Genomic DNA, 14,195 nt, shown 5'->3' with positions numbered 1-14,195 from the left:
ACCTGGGAATTTCACCATGTAACTCTGGATCCAAGCCCACAGCTTTATAAAAAACAATATTTATTAATAGATTTATACATCAGATTTATTACTGCTAGCACTATGGATCATGGGTTCCTGCAGACTTGTCTCGTAGTTGAAATCAAACTTTGATTTGAGCTTTTTGCATCCTTAGTTTTCAGTAGTAGGTTCATTAGGAGTAATATTCATCCCTCATCTCAGTGCCTTGTTTGTCCCTTCTAGAGGAGAGTGGGAACACTCATTTCTTATTGATGTAGTCCTTTTTGTCCTCTATTCTCTGCTATGTTCAGTAGTGGTAGGGGTCATATTGAGTGAGCATCAAGTATTCTTTAAAACGTTTATGTTGTCTAAAATGAGAATTCTCAAATCAATATCCATTGTCCAAAGCATGCCCAAAGAACTTGGGAGATCGTTTAGATTCCTAATTTGTATACAAATTAAAACACAATATTTTGAAGAAGGAAGCAGTAGCATGAAATAAAATGAAATCCTATTTCATTTCCTACCGGCTGCAGTCCATGCTGGCCATCCTGTTTTCCAATTTCAGTGCCTCCTTTGAAGTTAATTGTTTGCTAGTGAAAGCCACTGAATGGCAAACCTAATTTGACTCAGGGATAGCCTTTCCTCTGTTCGTCAATTGCCTGTGAACACCTCCCGCAGCCCAGGAATCTCAAGGTCTCACACTTCCCTGCCATGCATCTCTTAGAGGATCTCCTCCCACGGCTCTGTGATGGGAGTCTCCTAAGAGTGGCTCCAAGCTGCCCATGCTCTTACTGAGGCACCTGACCTTTGTGACTTGAAGTCACACACTAGTGTCTTTTGGTGAATTCAAGAGGTTTCACTTTTTAGGGAGGATGAAGTGGCTTTCTGTTTCAGCAGGTGAGGTCTTTGTAAGCTGTTGTTTCTGGACTCTATAGAACAGACTTGGATTCCATTTCTAAAGGGAGAAGAGTGCACTCCAAACTTTTAAAACAAATCCTTAATTTTTAACAGGGATTGAACTCTTCACAGTGTGAAGGTGTGAGAGAGAATTAAGATCCCTGTTTTTCTAGCCATGCAATAAATGCTTAAAGACAATTTTCTATTCAAGTCCTTTTTCACATCTACACATGCTTCCTCGCTCAGGAAGCCATGGTGTCATCTCTTTGTCTGTCCAACTGGACATGATGCACAAGTGCAACCAACCAGGGTTTCTTATCCCGTCAGTGATAGCAGTTCACTGTTTCTGTTATCAACTGCATATTCTCTTGTAAATACTACATTCAGGTACAAATATTAATATATAGGAGAATATAAGTTTTCTGTCATGCAAACAACATCACTCATAGAAAAGTTCAGGCAAGAATACATTAAAATACATGCAAAACTGTCAAAGAAGTTGCAGATCACTATATTGATATATTTATTTTCTTTATTATTCCTCCAATTGTGGCTTTGAGCTAATAAAGTCTTCCCTCCACCAGGAAAGAAAGAATTACATTTTCTAGGAGAAAAATATTATATTACACCCTAAAAAATCTATTTCTGTGAGTTCCATAAATGGACTTTATATAGCCTCAGATGTGTTTTAATACATGAACGTAGAAAAAATGTTTTCTTACCTCCCACAGACAACTTGGCAAAAACAAACAAAAAAACAAAAGCAAACACAGAAACAAAACAAAACAAACCTAAGTGGAACAGCTGTTCTCTGAAGACTGCTAAGAGCCTGGATAGTACCATTGCTTTTCTGAGGGGAGACAAGAAATAAAAAGGTCAGAACTGTGAGAGGAGTACAAAATAAATGGAAATCATAGCAGTTCAAAATTTAATTTAATTTTCCTTTAGTTTATCCTGGAAATGGTAAGACCTTCATATCACAATAGAATTTTGTCCAGGACTTGAATTTAGCTTAAAACAAATGATCATTTTTTTCTTAATTCAATGACTTTTGTCTCTCCTGCCCTTCTGTTATTCTGGTCCTTGGTATTCAACATGCTCCATTGCCATGAGGAAATGCAGAAGCAGGAAATATGGGAAACTTAATTAAACTGCAAATCTCCTTAGAAATCTTTGTGATCTACTTTTGCAAGTGAGAAGTCTTTCAAGATTATGCCAATCAGCTTTTGGATCCATATCTGAAATAGCTACTGCCATTTTCTTTCATTTTACCATTTCCTCCTGTGTATCTCAGCCACTTCCCATTCTGCTGGCCATAGCACAAGAGCATTCCTCACTTCAAGAGTGAGGAGGAAACCATTGGCACTGGGGAGACTGGCAGACTCCACATAAAACACTGATTTGATAGTTTACTGCTGCTGTAAAGCTATGCAAAACAGTCTCCAAGGCGTTCCAGAACTAATATGCATTGATAATCACCCAAATCCAAAACCAATCGGGTTTAATAATGACATGCCTTATTAGGCACACATTTCTTTTTTAGTGTGGTGTGAATATGCCTGAGGAAAATTAACATGCAGGTAACCGCTTCTGTGGAGCATCCCGAGGCAGTGCACTACATCCCTGTCAAATCCATGCAGTTAATATGGGGAATTCCAGTTCAATCTCAGGCAAATAGACATCTTCTTGTGCATCTGCCCCTATTTGGTACTTCTGAGTAAAACCAGCATGCAGGTCTCTGGATCATGCTGCAACCAGGCCAAATTCACACTTGGCCAGACCCTCAAGAGGAACCAAGATTTCAGCAGGAATTAAGTCTGTCTGCTCTGCTTAAATAAAGCCTTTGCTCCTTTTACAGCAGTTTAGAGGCTGCCTGGGAGTAGAGGCATGCTTTTCAAAAGAAAATAGCTTTAAATATACTCCCTGTTAACTAGAAAGTAATCCTACACAAATAATAAAGACTTGGCTGTGAAAGTGTTTTTTCCCCTGCATATAACTCTCCTGATAGAAAAAAAAAACTTGATGCAAGGCTGTAAGCCTGCAGTACCTGCACCTGCACTCACACATGGAGAGTGAGATCCTGTCCCAGTGAAAGTCAGTGGGAGTTTTGCTCTCACCTCCACTAAGGTCACTGTTTCTGCCCGCGAGCAGTCAGACTAAATGAGAGGGACTGCATAACCAGCTACTCCACAAATGCAACTGTTTGCAGGGGATTGTGTCCATGTTTTTAATTATCTCCTAAATTAAAGATTAATTATTTCCAAGTGTCAATTGTATTATCTTGCTGATTTGTCCGTGTGTGAGTAACTATGCTGGCTGGGCATATGATGGTGTAAACACCACTCGTTTTGAAAAGGATTTAACTGGACAAAATGTTGAGTATCCTTTGCAGATTAAGTTCCTTGGAAAGAGCAGATGGTATAGCAGTCAGCTTGGAGTTTCTAGCATAGAGCTGTGATAGTGGAGCTGCAAGAGCAATCTCTTGCTATGAAATCCAGATCCAGTTAATGACTGAAACATTGACAGTAAAAGGAAATGTATTCTCTGTACAACTTCTGGCTCACATCGGAAGAGAACCAGGTTTTCTCCTGCACTAAGCAGGTAATACATATTTCATAGAGTCAGGAGGGAAGTGTCTCAAAGTCAGCAGTCTGTTTTCAAGTGAAGTCCAAGTTGCATTTCTTCCCACATCTTCATCATTCACAGTGTCAGGAAAAAGAACAGATATTGTCTTAGGCACATGCAGCATTAAATCCAGTGCCATCCAGACGTGTTCTGTTTTCCCAGTGGAATACAAACATGGAAACTGCCAGAGACACAATGCCTTCAGTTTCAGATAGTCTATGAAGCTTAAAACAGAGTTTGAGGGAGCTGTCATGATTCCTTTTAGTGGCAGAAGCACCCCACAGCCTGGCAAAGTGAGTATTCATAGAGACAGATCGAATCCAACTTGGCTTTAAGAAGGAAAATATACCTTAATGACAGCTTACTTATCTTAAGCCATTGCCAGGTCACATCTCAGGATTTTTGTTAAAGCTTCCATATCAAATGGCATGTCAAGTGTGGCACTTCATGAACAGCTGCAACTTTGCTGTAAATATTTTATATGACTTTGATTAAACATCTGTTTTGTTGGCATACTGCAACCTATGTTTAACCTTGACTTCTGTCAGAATAATGTGCACCTTAGGGTATTTCAGTCTCTGAAATCATATTTAAATAAATCATTAACTTCATAAATAGAGACATTTCACCAGAGATATTGATTGTTAAATGGCTCTTCTCCAGGAATAGCAGTCTAGCAGAGTAAGACTTCCTCTTACACATATTTATGTTCAGCTTCAACAAATGTGCAGAACATACACAGACAATATGCAGCAACAAAAGATGCTCATCTTGAAAAAGCAAGGCCTGAATGGGAAATGGCTGGCACATGTTTCTTCCAAAGAATATAAAAGCCAGCATCCAGAGTGTGAGAGACTCAGAAATAGCACCTTTCTGTTGAAAAGCAAGGAGTGAAGTTATTCACCGCTCCCATGAAAATTGCCTTACACACTCACTGTAATGGTTTTGACATCTCTGGCCAGGTAAAGAAAAGTTGATTTTCTTTTTCCTTAGTTTTATTTAATACCAGACAAAGGATGTAGAGATACCAACACTCATACTGTGTTTATCAATGTACAAACAGAGAAAGAAACTATAAGCTCTAATACACAAGTACAGATTACATGAGGAGAGTTGTACAAATAATGAAATAAATGAAATGTATATTTGCTTTGCCACACTTTACAAGTCACACTGCCTTTATCTTTACAATTTTAACTACTCAGCATTTATTAGACAGATTTTTTTTCAAAAATTCAAATTAAACACCTGGATTTTACTTCAGGATTCAACACAGATATAGGCTGACTTAGCCTATAACTATGTAGAAAAAAACCTATTCTATTAGAAAATGTATTTCAGATCTGAGAGTGGACCTGCATGTATTTCATAACTACACAATGTATTGGACACATTTAATGGGATGATTTCACATCACATGAATAAAAACAGCAGGCAAGTTGCCAAGAATTAAATGTGAGGAACTGAAAATGTGTAAACTTCAGAAGATAACCACACGCTTAACAGGAATCCTAACTATGCTTAAGAATAGACATCTCCCTGGATTGTAAACTGCTGAGTCCCAAATCTGCTGCTCAGAGTTACTCAGATGCATTCCCAATTAAAAGAGTGAAAGGCATTGTTAGCAGCAAGGCAAGCAGAAGTTCAGGCTTTTCAGCGGGTTGAGGACACAGATTTTAGTATGATAGTGAATATTCCTTGACTCTTGCTGGCTGTGACAGAGAACCAAGAGATACCTTCACTAATCTGAGGAAAAGAAAATATAAAGTAAGAATAAGAAACCTTACATAAGCATGTTTGCTCTTCTGCCATAATGAAATTTGAAGATTCAGCTTTGGCGACTAATGGAGAAGTTAGTCTATCAATTTACATAATCTCTTAACACTGCTAGCTAGCAGTGCTCGAGTGAAAAACATTAAGCTGAAAGGCACTTTGCTCACCATTTTCTCTCTGAATCCCTCACCTAATGCACATAATTAAGCCTTGTGCCACCACGTAGCCGATTTGCTTCAGCTGTGCTTGGTCGCCATCAGTTTATTCTATTATTAAGGCATGTCATCATTTATTAAACCGCTGAGCATTTAGCACATGTCTGGCACCTATTCAAAAACTGCTTTTGTTGGTGTGTGGGGAAACATCCAGTAATACAGCTGATGGCTGTGGTCAGGGAAAGCAGGTACAGCCATTGAGCAACATCTGTTGCTAAGGTTCCTTGTCATTAAAGCGTAATCATAAAGTCTAGTTCTGCTGCCTATGGAAGCAGCAGAGGGATCACTTGGACATGAACAGTCTCTCCTGAAGAAAAATAACGGTATACTCTGACCAGTAGCCTGGGTGTGGGGCAGCACACGGTACAGGGCTGAGGCAGGCCCTGTTTGGATGCCTACCTGCCCACCTGCTCCACAGGGACTGGCCTTTCTTTCTCTCCTGGAGCCCATAGAGGCCTGGGAGAGAAATGACACATTTCTCAACTATCAAATGAAAGGCTTGAGGCTTTCGGAGCTTGCCACAATTGTGAAAAGCACAAGGCCGAGGACAAGCGACTCTGTATCAAATTCAATACCTCTGCTTGGTGCCAGCCAGGCTCCGCTTGTAGCACAGGCTTTGTAAGCCCAACAGCTATCGGCATGTCAAGCCATGAAAGGAGAGGTGTGCATGCTTGCCTCTCGTGTTATATCATTATACACACACATGCTAGGAAAGCTAGATGTGTGCTGGACCTGTTGGCAGATTTATGACTGGCTTTGCAATGCTGTAGGTTCTTCAGAGAACAGCACAGTAGCTTCCTGTGCTGTTATTTTAAAGTGGCTTTTCTGTTATTGTTGATCACAGAAGCCGTCTGTAAGCTGAGATCTTTCCACAACTTAAATCTCAGTGTGAGGGCTCAGAGGGACCCCTCCATCCAGAGGGAAGATGGGTGCTTTATTTTGGAAGGGGGGGTAAAAATAAATTCAACGTGAGCTTTTTGTCTTTGACCAACTTCAACAGTTTTGATTTCCTAGCAACAGTGAAAGTTGCCCATGACAGAAATGACAATTGCCCTTCAATTCAGTGAGGAAACTGTTCCTCTGTGCTCCAAGTATGATTTGTGTGCCTGTTTCCTACATACTTGTAAGGTGCAATATTCCACTCTAGGTAATCTGTGCTTCTACCTCTTGTCTTGGAAAGCATATTTTATATGTGAAACATTTACTCAGTTTTAATCCTAGAAATGCATCTCTGCCTTCAAACACACATCTTGACAAGAAAAAAATAACTACAAATAAGAAAAGAAACAAAGAGAGAGCTTTACTATAAAACTTTGCTGAATATTTTAACATGCTGGTAAAATCTCTTAGAATCCAGACAGCATCAGGAAGAGCTATACAGATAAGGTCCATGTGTACCTGTATGGCTAATTGGTTGTCTTCTTCATTTTTGGTGGCAGAGCCTATGTTTCTGAAGTAGGAAATGAAGTACTTCCTCATATCTGATTGTGAACAGGCCAAAATATTTTTAAATTCTTTTTTTTTTTTTTTTTAGTCAGTAAGTTCAAAATCAATCCATTCATCCTAACAGTCTGCCACTGTTCTTTGCCTAACACAGGATAAGTGGATCTTCCCAGTTTCTACACATCACATTTTTTTCCCTCTTGTCCATTTTATGCCTTTTCTGTTTGCTCAGCAGTTTACAACCTTAGTCATGGTACATTGCATCTCCCATAGAAAAGACAATACTTTCAGTGACAAGCATTCGACATGCTACATGGAGCAAATATAGGTGAAGATAGGGCTAACAGGGTGCCAGGGCAAAGGCAGAGACAGCTTCTTTTTTCTTCATGTGTTAGAAAACTTGACAGGGAATTGTAATGATATGAAGGTTTTGCAAACAAGTGTTGGATGAGTTTTGGTGATAGTTTCATTAAGATAACAATTTTTCTTCTTTTTTCCTTCATAGTCAGTATACATATGCCTTTCTCAAGGTTTTTCTCCTCATTCAGATCTCTGGCTGTCCTATTTCTTTTGCAGCCTGTCTTAATTCTTTCCCCTTTCAAAAACACTTTCTATCTTGGCCTTCTTGCAAGCTACTTATCATGGAAATTGCGTCTAACAATTTGTCACCTTTATACTGTGCCAGTTTTAGAGGATTCATTTCTCATATGTGTGATAAAGCTGTATTCAATGAGAAAAAAATGAAGGAAGAGATCCCTTCATGATCTTCAAAGAGATCCCAAGAGGAGATGACATTATGTCTGCCAGAGCTGCAAAATATTCAAAAGATAAACCCCAAAACCGAAGCGAATTCATAACCTCCACAAAACCCCTTCACAACTGTAATGTGTTGCCACATTCTTTTATGGTCTATGAGGGTCCAAATACTTTTTCCAGCAAGAAGACGTGCTCTGTGAGTGGCATCAAAGTTAGAAATAGTTGAATACTTGAACTTAGAGTACATCACATTACTTTCACAAGTTTATTAATTAAGGACTAACTTCTGTACTTAATTCACAAGGCACTGCAAGTTACTGGTTGGAGAGAAGTTTTTCCTATATCTCCTTTTATAGAAGGTTACAAAAAAAAAAAAAAAAAAAGATTGGAGATTGTTTTGGCCTCGAGAAATAAATCTGATGCTTTATAGATTTTCACAAGGTCCCTTGCTGTTCTCTTTTTGCAAATCACTCTACATAACTGCTTTCTGTGGAGTTATCTCTATGTTTTTCCCTTAAGATATCCAGATTTCTCTTTAGTGGAACAAGGGAGTCATAACTCTACTTATATGGTGAAGAAGCAGACAAATATGTGAAGTTCTCTGATTAATATACATACATTGCTGAGTTTCAAACCAGGAAGAGTGTTATTCAAAATTACAAACCTCCAGCTTAAGGAATAGCTAACAGAAATGCTGACAGAAACTAAAGTTACTCTAACAGCAAGAGAGTGCAAACAACTGAAAATTTCTATGCCCTTGAACTATTAATTATTCTGCCTTGCCAGAATTAAAAGGAACTTCTGACTGACCTAAGTTCTGCTTAGAAAACAGAGAGAGAAATAGAGTATTCCCTAAGTCTCCGACTAGTTTAACTATGTATTTGTTAAATTTGAGACCTGCAAAGACCCAGATATTATTTTCTAGCTGCTTTGAACTAGGCAGCTTCTTGTAAGAGTGACTTATGGAACAGTTGAAGACTTCTATACGAGCAACAATAATCATCATAAAACTTGTGGAATATGATGTTAGACTCTGAAATACTCACAGCATATGTTCTGACAATATTGTCAGCAGCAGACTTATAAAAAGATTTTAATTCAATTAACAATGCCATTAAAAATTCCAGGAATAAAATTACATTTGATAGACATGTTGTGAATAAAAACAAATGAGGTTATTGTTAATTTTCGTCATTAGAGTCAAGCTTTATTTTAAGAATGCATACAGACTTCCCCAGTAACACAAGAATTGGGCATATAGGTTTCAATGTCAGACAAGTATCAGACTCCTTTTAATCTTTATGACAATAAAAAAAAATTCTAACTCATTTTGACTAGTCCAGCTATTCCAGCTATGAATCTCACCCTAGATTTTAGTTGGCTTTGAGTAGTGGAAATTTAGAAATTTCCACTCAGGAAAACAATAAGTTAAAAAGGTCTGTCTTGAGGAGAAGGTTTGCTAGCAAGGCTCACAATGGTTTAAAGGGGAGAAGACCAGCAATAACTCAGTGCAACTGTTATTGACACAGCCCAATTTGTAATGTCTTTGGAAAGAGTTGGGCTGCCTGTATGGTGGCTGCACTTGTGCTCCCTGGATCTCCCACTTATCGTGAATTAAATTATGGTAAGAAGAACTAGAATATTTCTTGCAGAAGAAATTCATTTCTGTAGCCCCAATGACGGAGAACTGCCATCAATCACAGATCAGTATTTCTATGTCCCAAAAGGACCTAGTGTGCTTGATTAGGAGTCATATGGGCAGCAAAGATGATTTACACCACTCTGCCTGGTATGTGGAATTAAAACAAAGCAAACAGGCAGAAACTGTTTTCCAGGAAAGACAAGCACTTGGGAACATTAATAAATCAGTGCCTTATGGATATCAATTGAATCATCAACACAAGTAAAATTAGGTATAATCTTCAGCCTTCTGCAATTTCTTCTTTTTCAATTCTGGCATTTTCTGAAAAATAATAGTTGGCAGAATACTAGAGATGACAATAATCTTGATACAGGCCACATTTTCATTTTTATTTTTCCCTTCTCCCTTTTCAGTGCAAATGAAGGCAAACAGTTCCCACAACTGAAACAGGGAGTGCACTGGAGCAAGAAGCCTTTGTGAGTCAGAAGCTGGGGTACATACACCAAGGCTTGGGAAGCTCATCCAGAAAATGAGATTTTCCTCAACCCATAGAGAATTCAGAAAAGTGCTAGTTTGTTAGCATAGAAAATCTGTTAAATTATTCTTAATCTAATATTATCCTTTGTTGTTTAAATGGGAGCCACAACTTCTTGCGTAGGCATAGACATTTTTCATGGTTCCATACATAATTGAGTTTAAGTCATGGGTATGTGTGAGATGAGGGGAGCCTGACTTCACAAATGCAGTCGAGAGCCCAACTGTAATACCCATCAGATGGTTACTGACAGATCTTGGAGAAAAGAGAGTGTTCAGTGGACATCTGTCTCTACTACAAATCTAAACATGAGCCAAAGGTGTTCCCCTTTGGCAAATGTTCCCTACAGTCCAGCTTTGAGGCCCATGAGTAACTAGATAAGGACAAAAGAGCAAATAATACAGCCCTCCAAGCATCTATTCGGCAGCCGTAATGCAGCTGCTCTGGTTGTAACAGCCATGCAGGCAGCACTGCTGATGGGGACTGACATTTTGCCAAACCATTGTAAGAAATACATGACACATACACTGCTGCACCAGGAATGGCACCATCTTGGCTTCAGCACAGCTGGAAAAGAAAAGCAGTGTTTCTGCCTCCCATATTGCATCTCTGAGGTGTAAGAACACTTCAACTTTCAGAAAAAATATACATCTTTCCAAGGAAATAAATTTTTAATGGGCCTCTTGAACATTACTCTTCTTGAATGCTTCTGCTTTTACCTTCTTTCTGCTGTGTTCCTCCCAGGTACTGTGAAGCTGTTCTGAGAGAAAATGGCATTTTCTCCCTCTGATCTGAAATTCTGGGAAGTGTTTTCTGCTTCAAAAGTTGCTTGTTGGGATTGTAAATTCAAATTACTGCCATACCTTATGGCTTTCTTTGGCAGCAGAGCAGCACCACAGAGACCAGTGACATATTTCATCCTGAGGAACGTATCTAACATATGTATAGTATGCTAACTGTGAGAAAAATGGGCCCCTTTTGTGTGCCGCTAGTAGTAATGAACATTAGTAAGCAAAAGGAAAACATTTTCAAAGGCTGAGCCAAATGAAGAATAATGATGGTAAGGTAACATAGCAGAAGAGAGACAAAATTCACTTTCCTTAGGTGTTAAAGGTACCCCTCAACGGTGGAGTGAAGCATGTTTTATCACATACCATTGCCAATATGAATCGATGGTACAAACCCCAGTCAACACAAACTGCTTGGAAAGCCATTTCATGCAAACACAAAGGTAAGACCCCAGCTTTGGGAGTTTTGCTCTGTGGGAGGTACTGAATTGAAAGAAAATAAATAGGGGCATAAATAATGTGAAAAAAAGCCACATTGTAAGAAGCCTTGTCTGGAGACCTTGGGTGTGACAGCCTGATGAGAGCCCATGGACTCAGAGAGGAAGATAGGAGAGCAAGGCTATCAGCACTTGTAAAACCTTAACAAAACCTGGAAAACTTCAAATAGAAAAGCAGCTTCTAGCCTAAGTCCACTGATCTCATATCTTAATTTATGGAAGGTCATTGCTAACCAAACTCACTATAAAACTTTTGTTGTTGTTGCCAAATTGTGCTAGCAAGCATATTCTCTCTACACAATGAAGAACAGAGAAGATCTCCATATAGATGCACTGGAGACCATTTATCTTGATTATGCTCCCCACATTTTTATCCCTTTCCTTCATGCTTTGCCTGTGGTTTTGTCTCCGCAGATGTAAGCTTTCTCTGAGTGTATGTTCTGTGTATCTTTCTCTCATGATACTGTAAATTATTTGAGTACCATGACAGCATTTCTTTTTCTGTTCTAGAGGCTCAGAAAGCCTGTCCTGCAAATCCCTGGTCATGCCCATCTTAGTCCATACTCCTATTTCTCATCCCTACTAGCTGCCATAGGCATCATTGCAGGACAATTCCCACACTCCTGCAAACTAAGTATCTCCCAAGAATCCTTCAGGTAACATTTTTTTTTTTTTAAGTTACTGGGATTTGAGTGGGGAGGGGAAAAAAAATCTGACTCTTCCCATTTCTATCAACTGAAGTCCTAGGCAGAATTGTGCTGGCTGCTTGTGTTGGGTTTTTTTCTTTTTCAAGTAAGTTACTGTCATTTGACTAAAGTGATTTATTCCATGAATGGTAGAAGAATAAATGAATCATAGAATTTCTTGAGTTGGAGGGGACCCTTAAAGGCCATCTAGTCCAACTCCCCTGCAGTGAACAGGTACACCTACAGCTACATCAGGTGCTCAGAGCTCCATCCAGCCTGACCTTGAGCATCTCCAGGGATGGGGCATCCACTTCCTCTCTGACTCTTTAGGTCAGGATCTCGGTGGCATCAATTTTCTGAGTTGCTTATCCTAGCATTTTCTTCTTTCACTCTTTCAAGCCTCCTGTAGCTAGAAGTCCCAAGTGACGCTGCCAATAAGTGCTGTTTTGTATCTTCCTGCAAACATGGAACTACTGCTGAAGCACTGAGCTAGTGCTGCTCCCAGCTCCACTGCACCACTCAGCCAGGGCCTACAACACCCAGGCACCTGAGGACAGCAGTCAGGAAGGCTTTCTGAATTAGATTTTCTATTCTCTCTCAGATATATTTAAAAATTTGGCCAGCTACATCAATTTCTTCTTTCCATTCCAATTTTAATTTGAATGCAGAATGAAATGGAAGTCACAGTTTCTGAAACATTTTGGTATTCAGACCCATACAATTCAAACTTTTTAGGGCAAGCCAGAAGAGAGAATGAGCACTTATGAAAGCCTTGTTTACAGATTGCTGCCTATCAGTTCTCTGTGGCTGGAGCAGAAAGGCAGAGAGCCCCTTGAAATGCTGAGCAATTGCGTACACCAATGACTGACTTGGTGAATTTATTGCTATCCATTCTCCTTCCCAGAATCATCACTCAATCTTTCCTACCCTGCCCTAAAATGTCATTCTGATGAGACATCTGAAGGGAAGGAAAAAATAGTCATAAAATGGCACGGCATAGTCAGAAAGTAAGTTTAAAAGTGATAGATCTCTTTCAGATTTCTTAGAACATAAGCTTTGCTCCTTCTTTCTGCTTTTTACTGTTTACAATGTTAAATGGCTGCAATATGATATCTAATTTTATCTGCTCTTATTTTCTTATTTTAAATGTATTTCACCAACCCTCTATTTCTGCTTTACCACTTGACTACTCATAACAATAAACCTTAATTCTTGCATAGGCAGAAAATACCAATGGAATCAGATGTATGCAACAGTACAGCTCCAGCAAGTTGGACAGTGCTGATCCATGCTGAACAAAGAAGAAGCTGAAATAAAAATAAATATTTCTAAAGCGGAACTTCTAACTTTTAAAAGACAAACCACATATGATTATGGAAGTCTTCATTTATGGTATTTTGAGGATCATGAAATCTAAGTAGTATCAAATGAGTTGGCTTGGTATTAATGGAAGAAAAAAGAAAAATTACATCTACAGTACTATATCTACTTAATATAGGCATACTTATTATATATGCTACTATGTGTGTGTGCATATTGAAAGGATTAGTCATGAGTTCATAGAAATGGCCCAAGAGAAGCACTTCCATCTCCATTTTATGTAGAGAGAGTGTAACTGAGGCACAAGGCTAATGATGATGCTCAGAGCTGCACTGCAGCTCAACTGACTGTGAGAACAGTTTCGTTAAGACTCCCCTCACACTACTCTCTCTCCTATGTGCAGTACCTTCTCTTGCTTTTTCCTTAAGTGTTTGATTAATCAAGTTGCACTACAGCCCTGGCTTTAGTCATCTATACAGAGCACCTTTATAGGTACACATGACAGAGTATCATTGGCGCTCTTCAGTCAGCAAGGGTTATTCAGTCATATGGCAGGGCTGCAGCCGTATCACTCCCTGAGCCCCATCAGAACTATAGCAGCAGTTGCTATCCCAGTTATCAGTGGAACAATAATAAAAAAATAATCCTGTTGTGGCTTTTAAGGTCCCTTATTCTGTCTAAGTAGCAAAAGTGATAACTCCAACTTATAACCTTTTTTTTTTTATATATATATATATTTAATAGATAAATTTGCTTTCTAGTTGAGGTAAGGGTGCTTAGTCACACTTAATGCTCCTAAGGGAGAGACTAAGAGACTAAATTAACTTATATTAGAGGTGGATCTGGCCCTGTATGACTACATACATAGTTCATGCTGTTAAACATGATGAATGTAATGGGACAGCAGCTTATCTAGGCTCTGTGAAGTTATCAGAATAACCAGCAAAGTACAATTATCCATGATTCACAGTTCATTTATTTACAATGTTTTGCATAACAAATAAATGAGGATGTT

At 38.9% G+C, this 14,195-nt stretch overlaps 1 long non-coding RNA gene across 1 annotated transcript in view; it reads left to right on the top strand.

Moving 5' to 3' along the window:
• The window catches only part of LOC121110697, a 52,962-nt gene extending 41,790 nt beyond the window's left edge, over positions 1–11,172 (top strand). Inside the window, exons 3-4 of the long non-coding RNA XR_005859598.1 lie at positions 9,768–9,830; positions 10,994–11,172. This is a non-coding gene — a long non-coding RNA (uncharacterized LOC121110697). The remainder of the gene's footprint in view (positions 1–9,767; positions 9,831–10,993) is intronic.
• Positions 11,173–14,195: the final 3,023 nt, after the last annotated feature.

This window comes from Gallus gallus, chromosome 4, assembly GCF_016699485.2.
Source record: "Gallus gallus isolate bGalGal1 chromosome 4, bGalGal1.mat.broiler.GRCg7b, whole genome shotgun sequence".
Taxonomy (NCBI): Eukaryota; Metazoa; Chordata; class Aves; order Galliformes; family Phasianidae; genus Gallus; species Gallus gallus.
The sequence above is the reverse complement of the archived record's forward strand: the minus strand, read 5'-3'. Positions and strand labels throughout refer to the sequence as shown.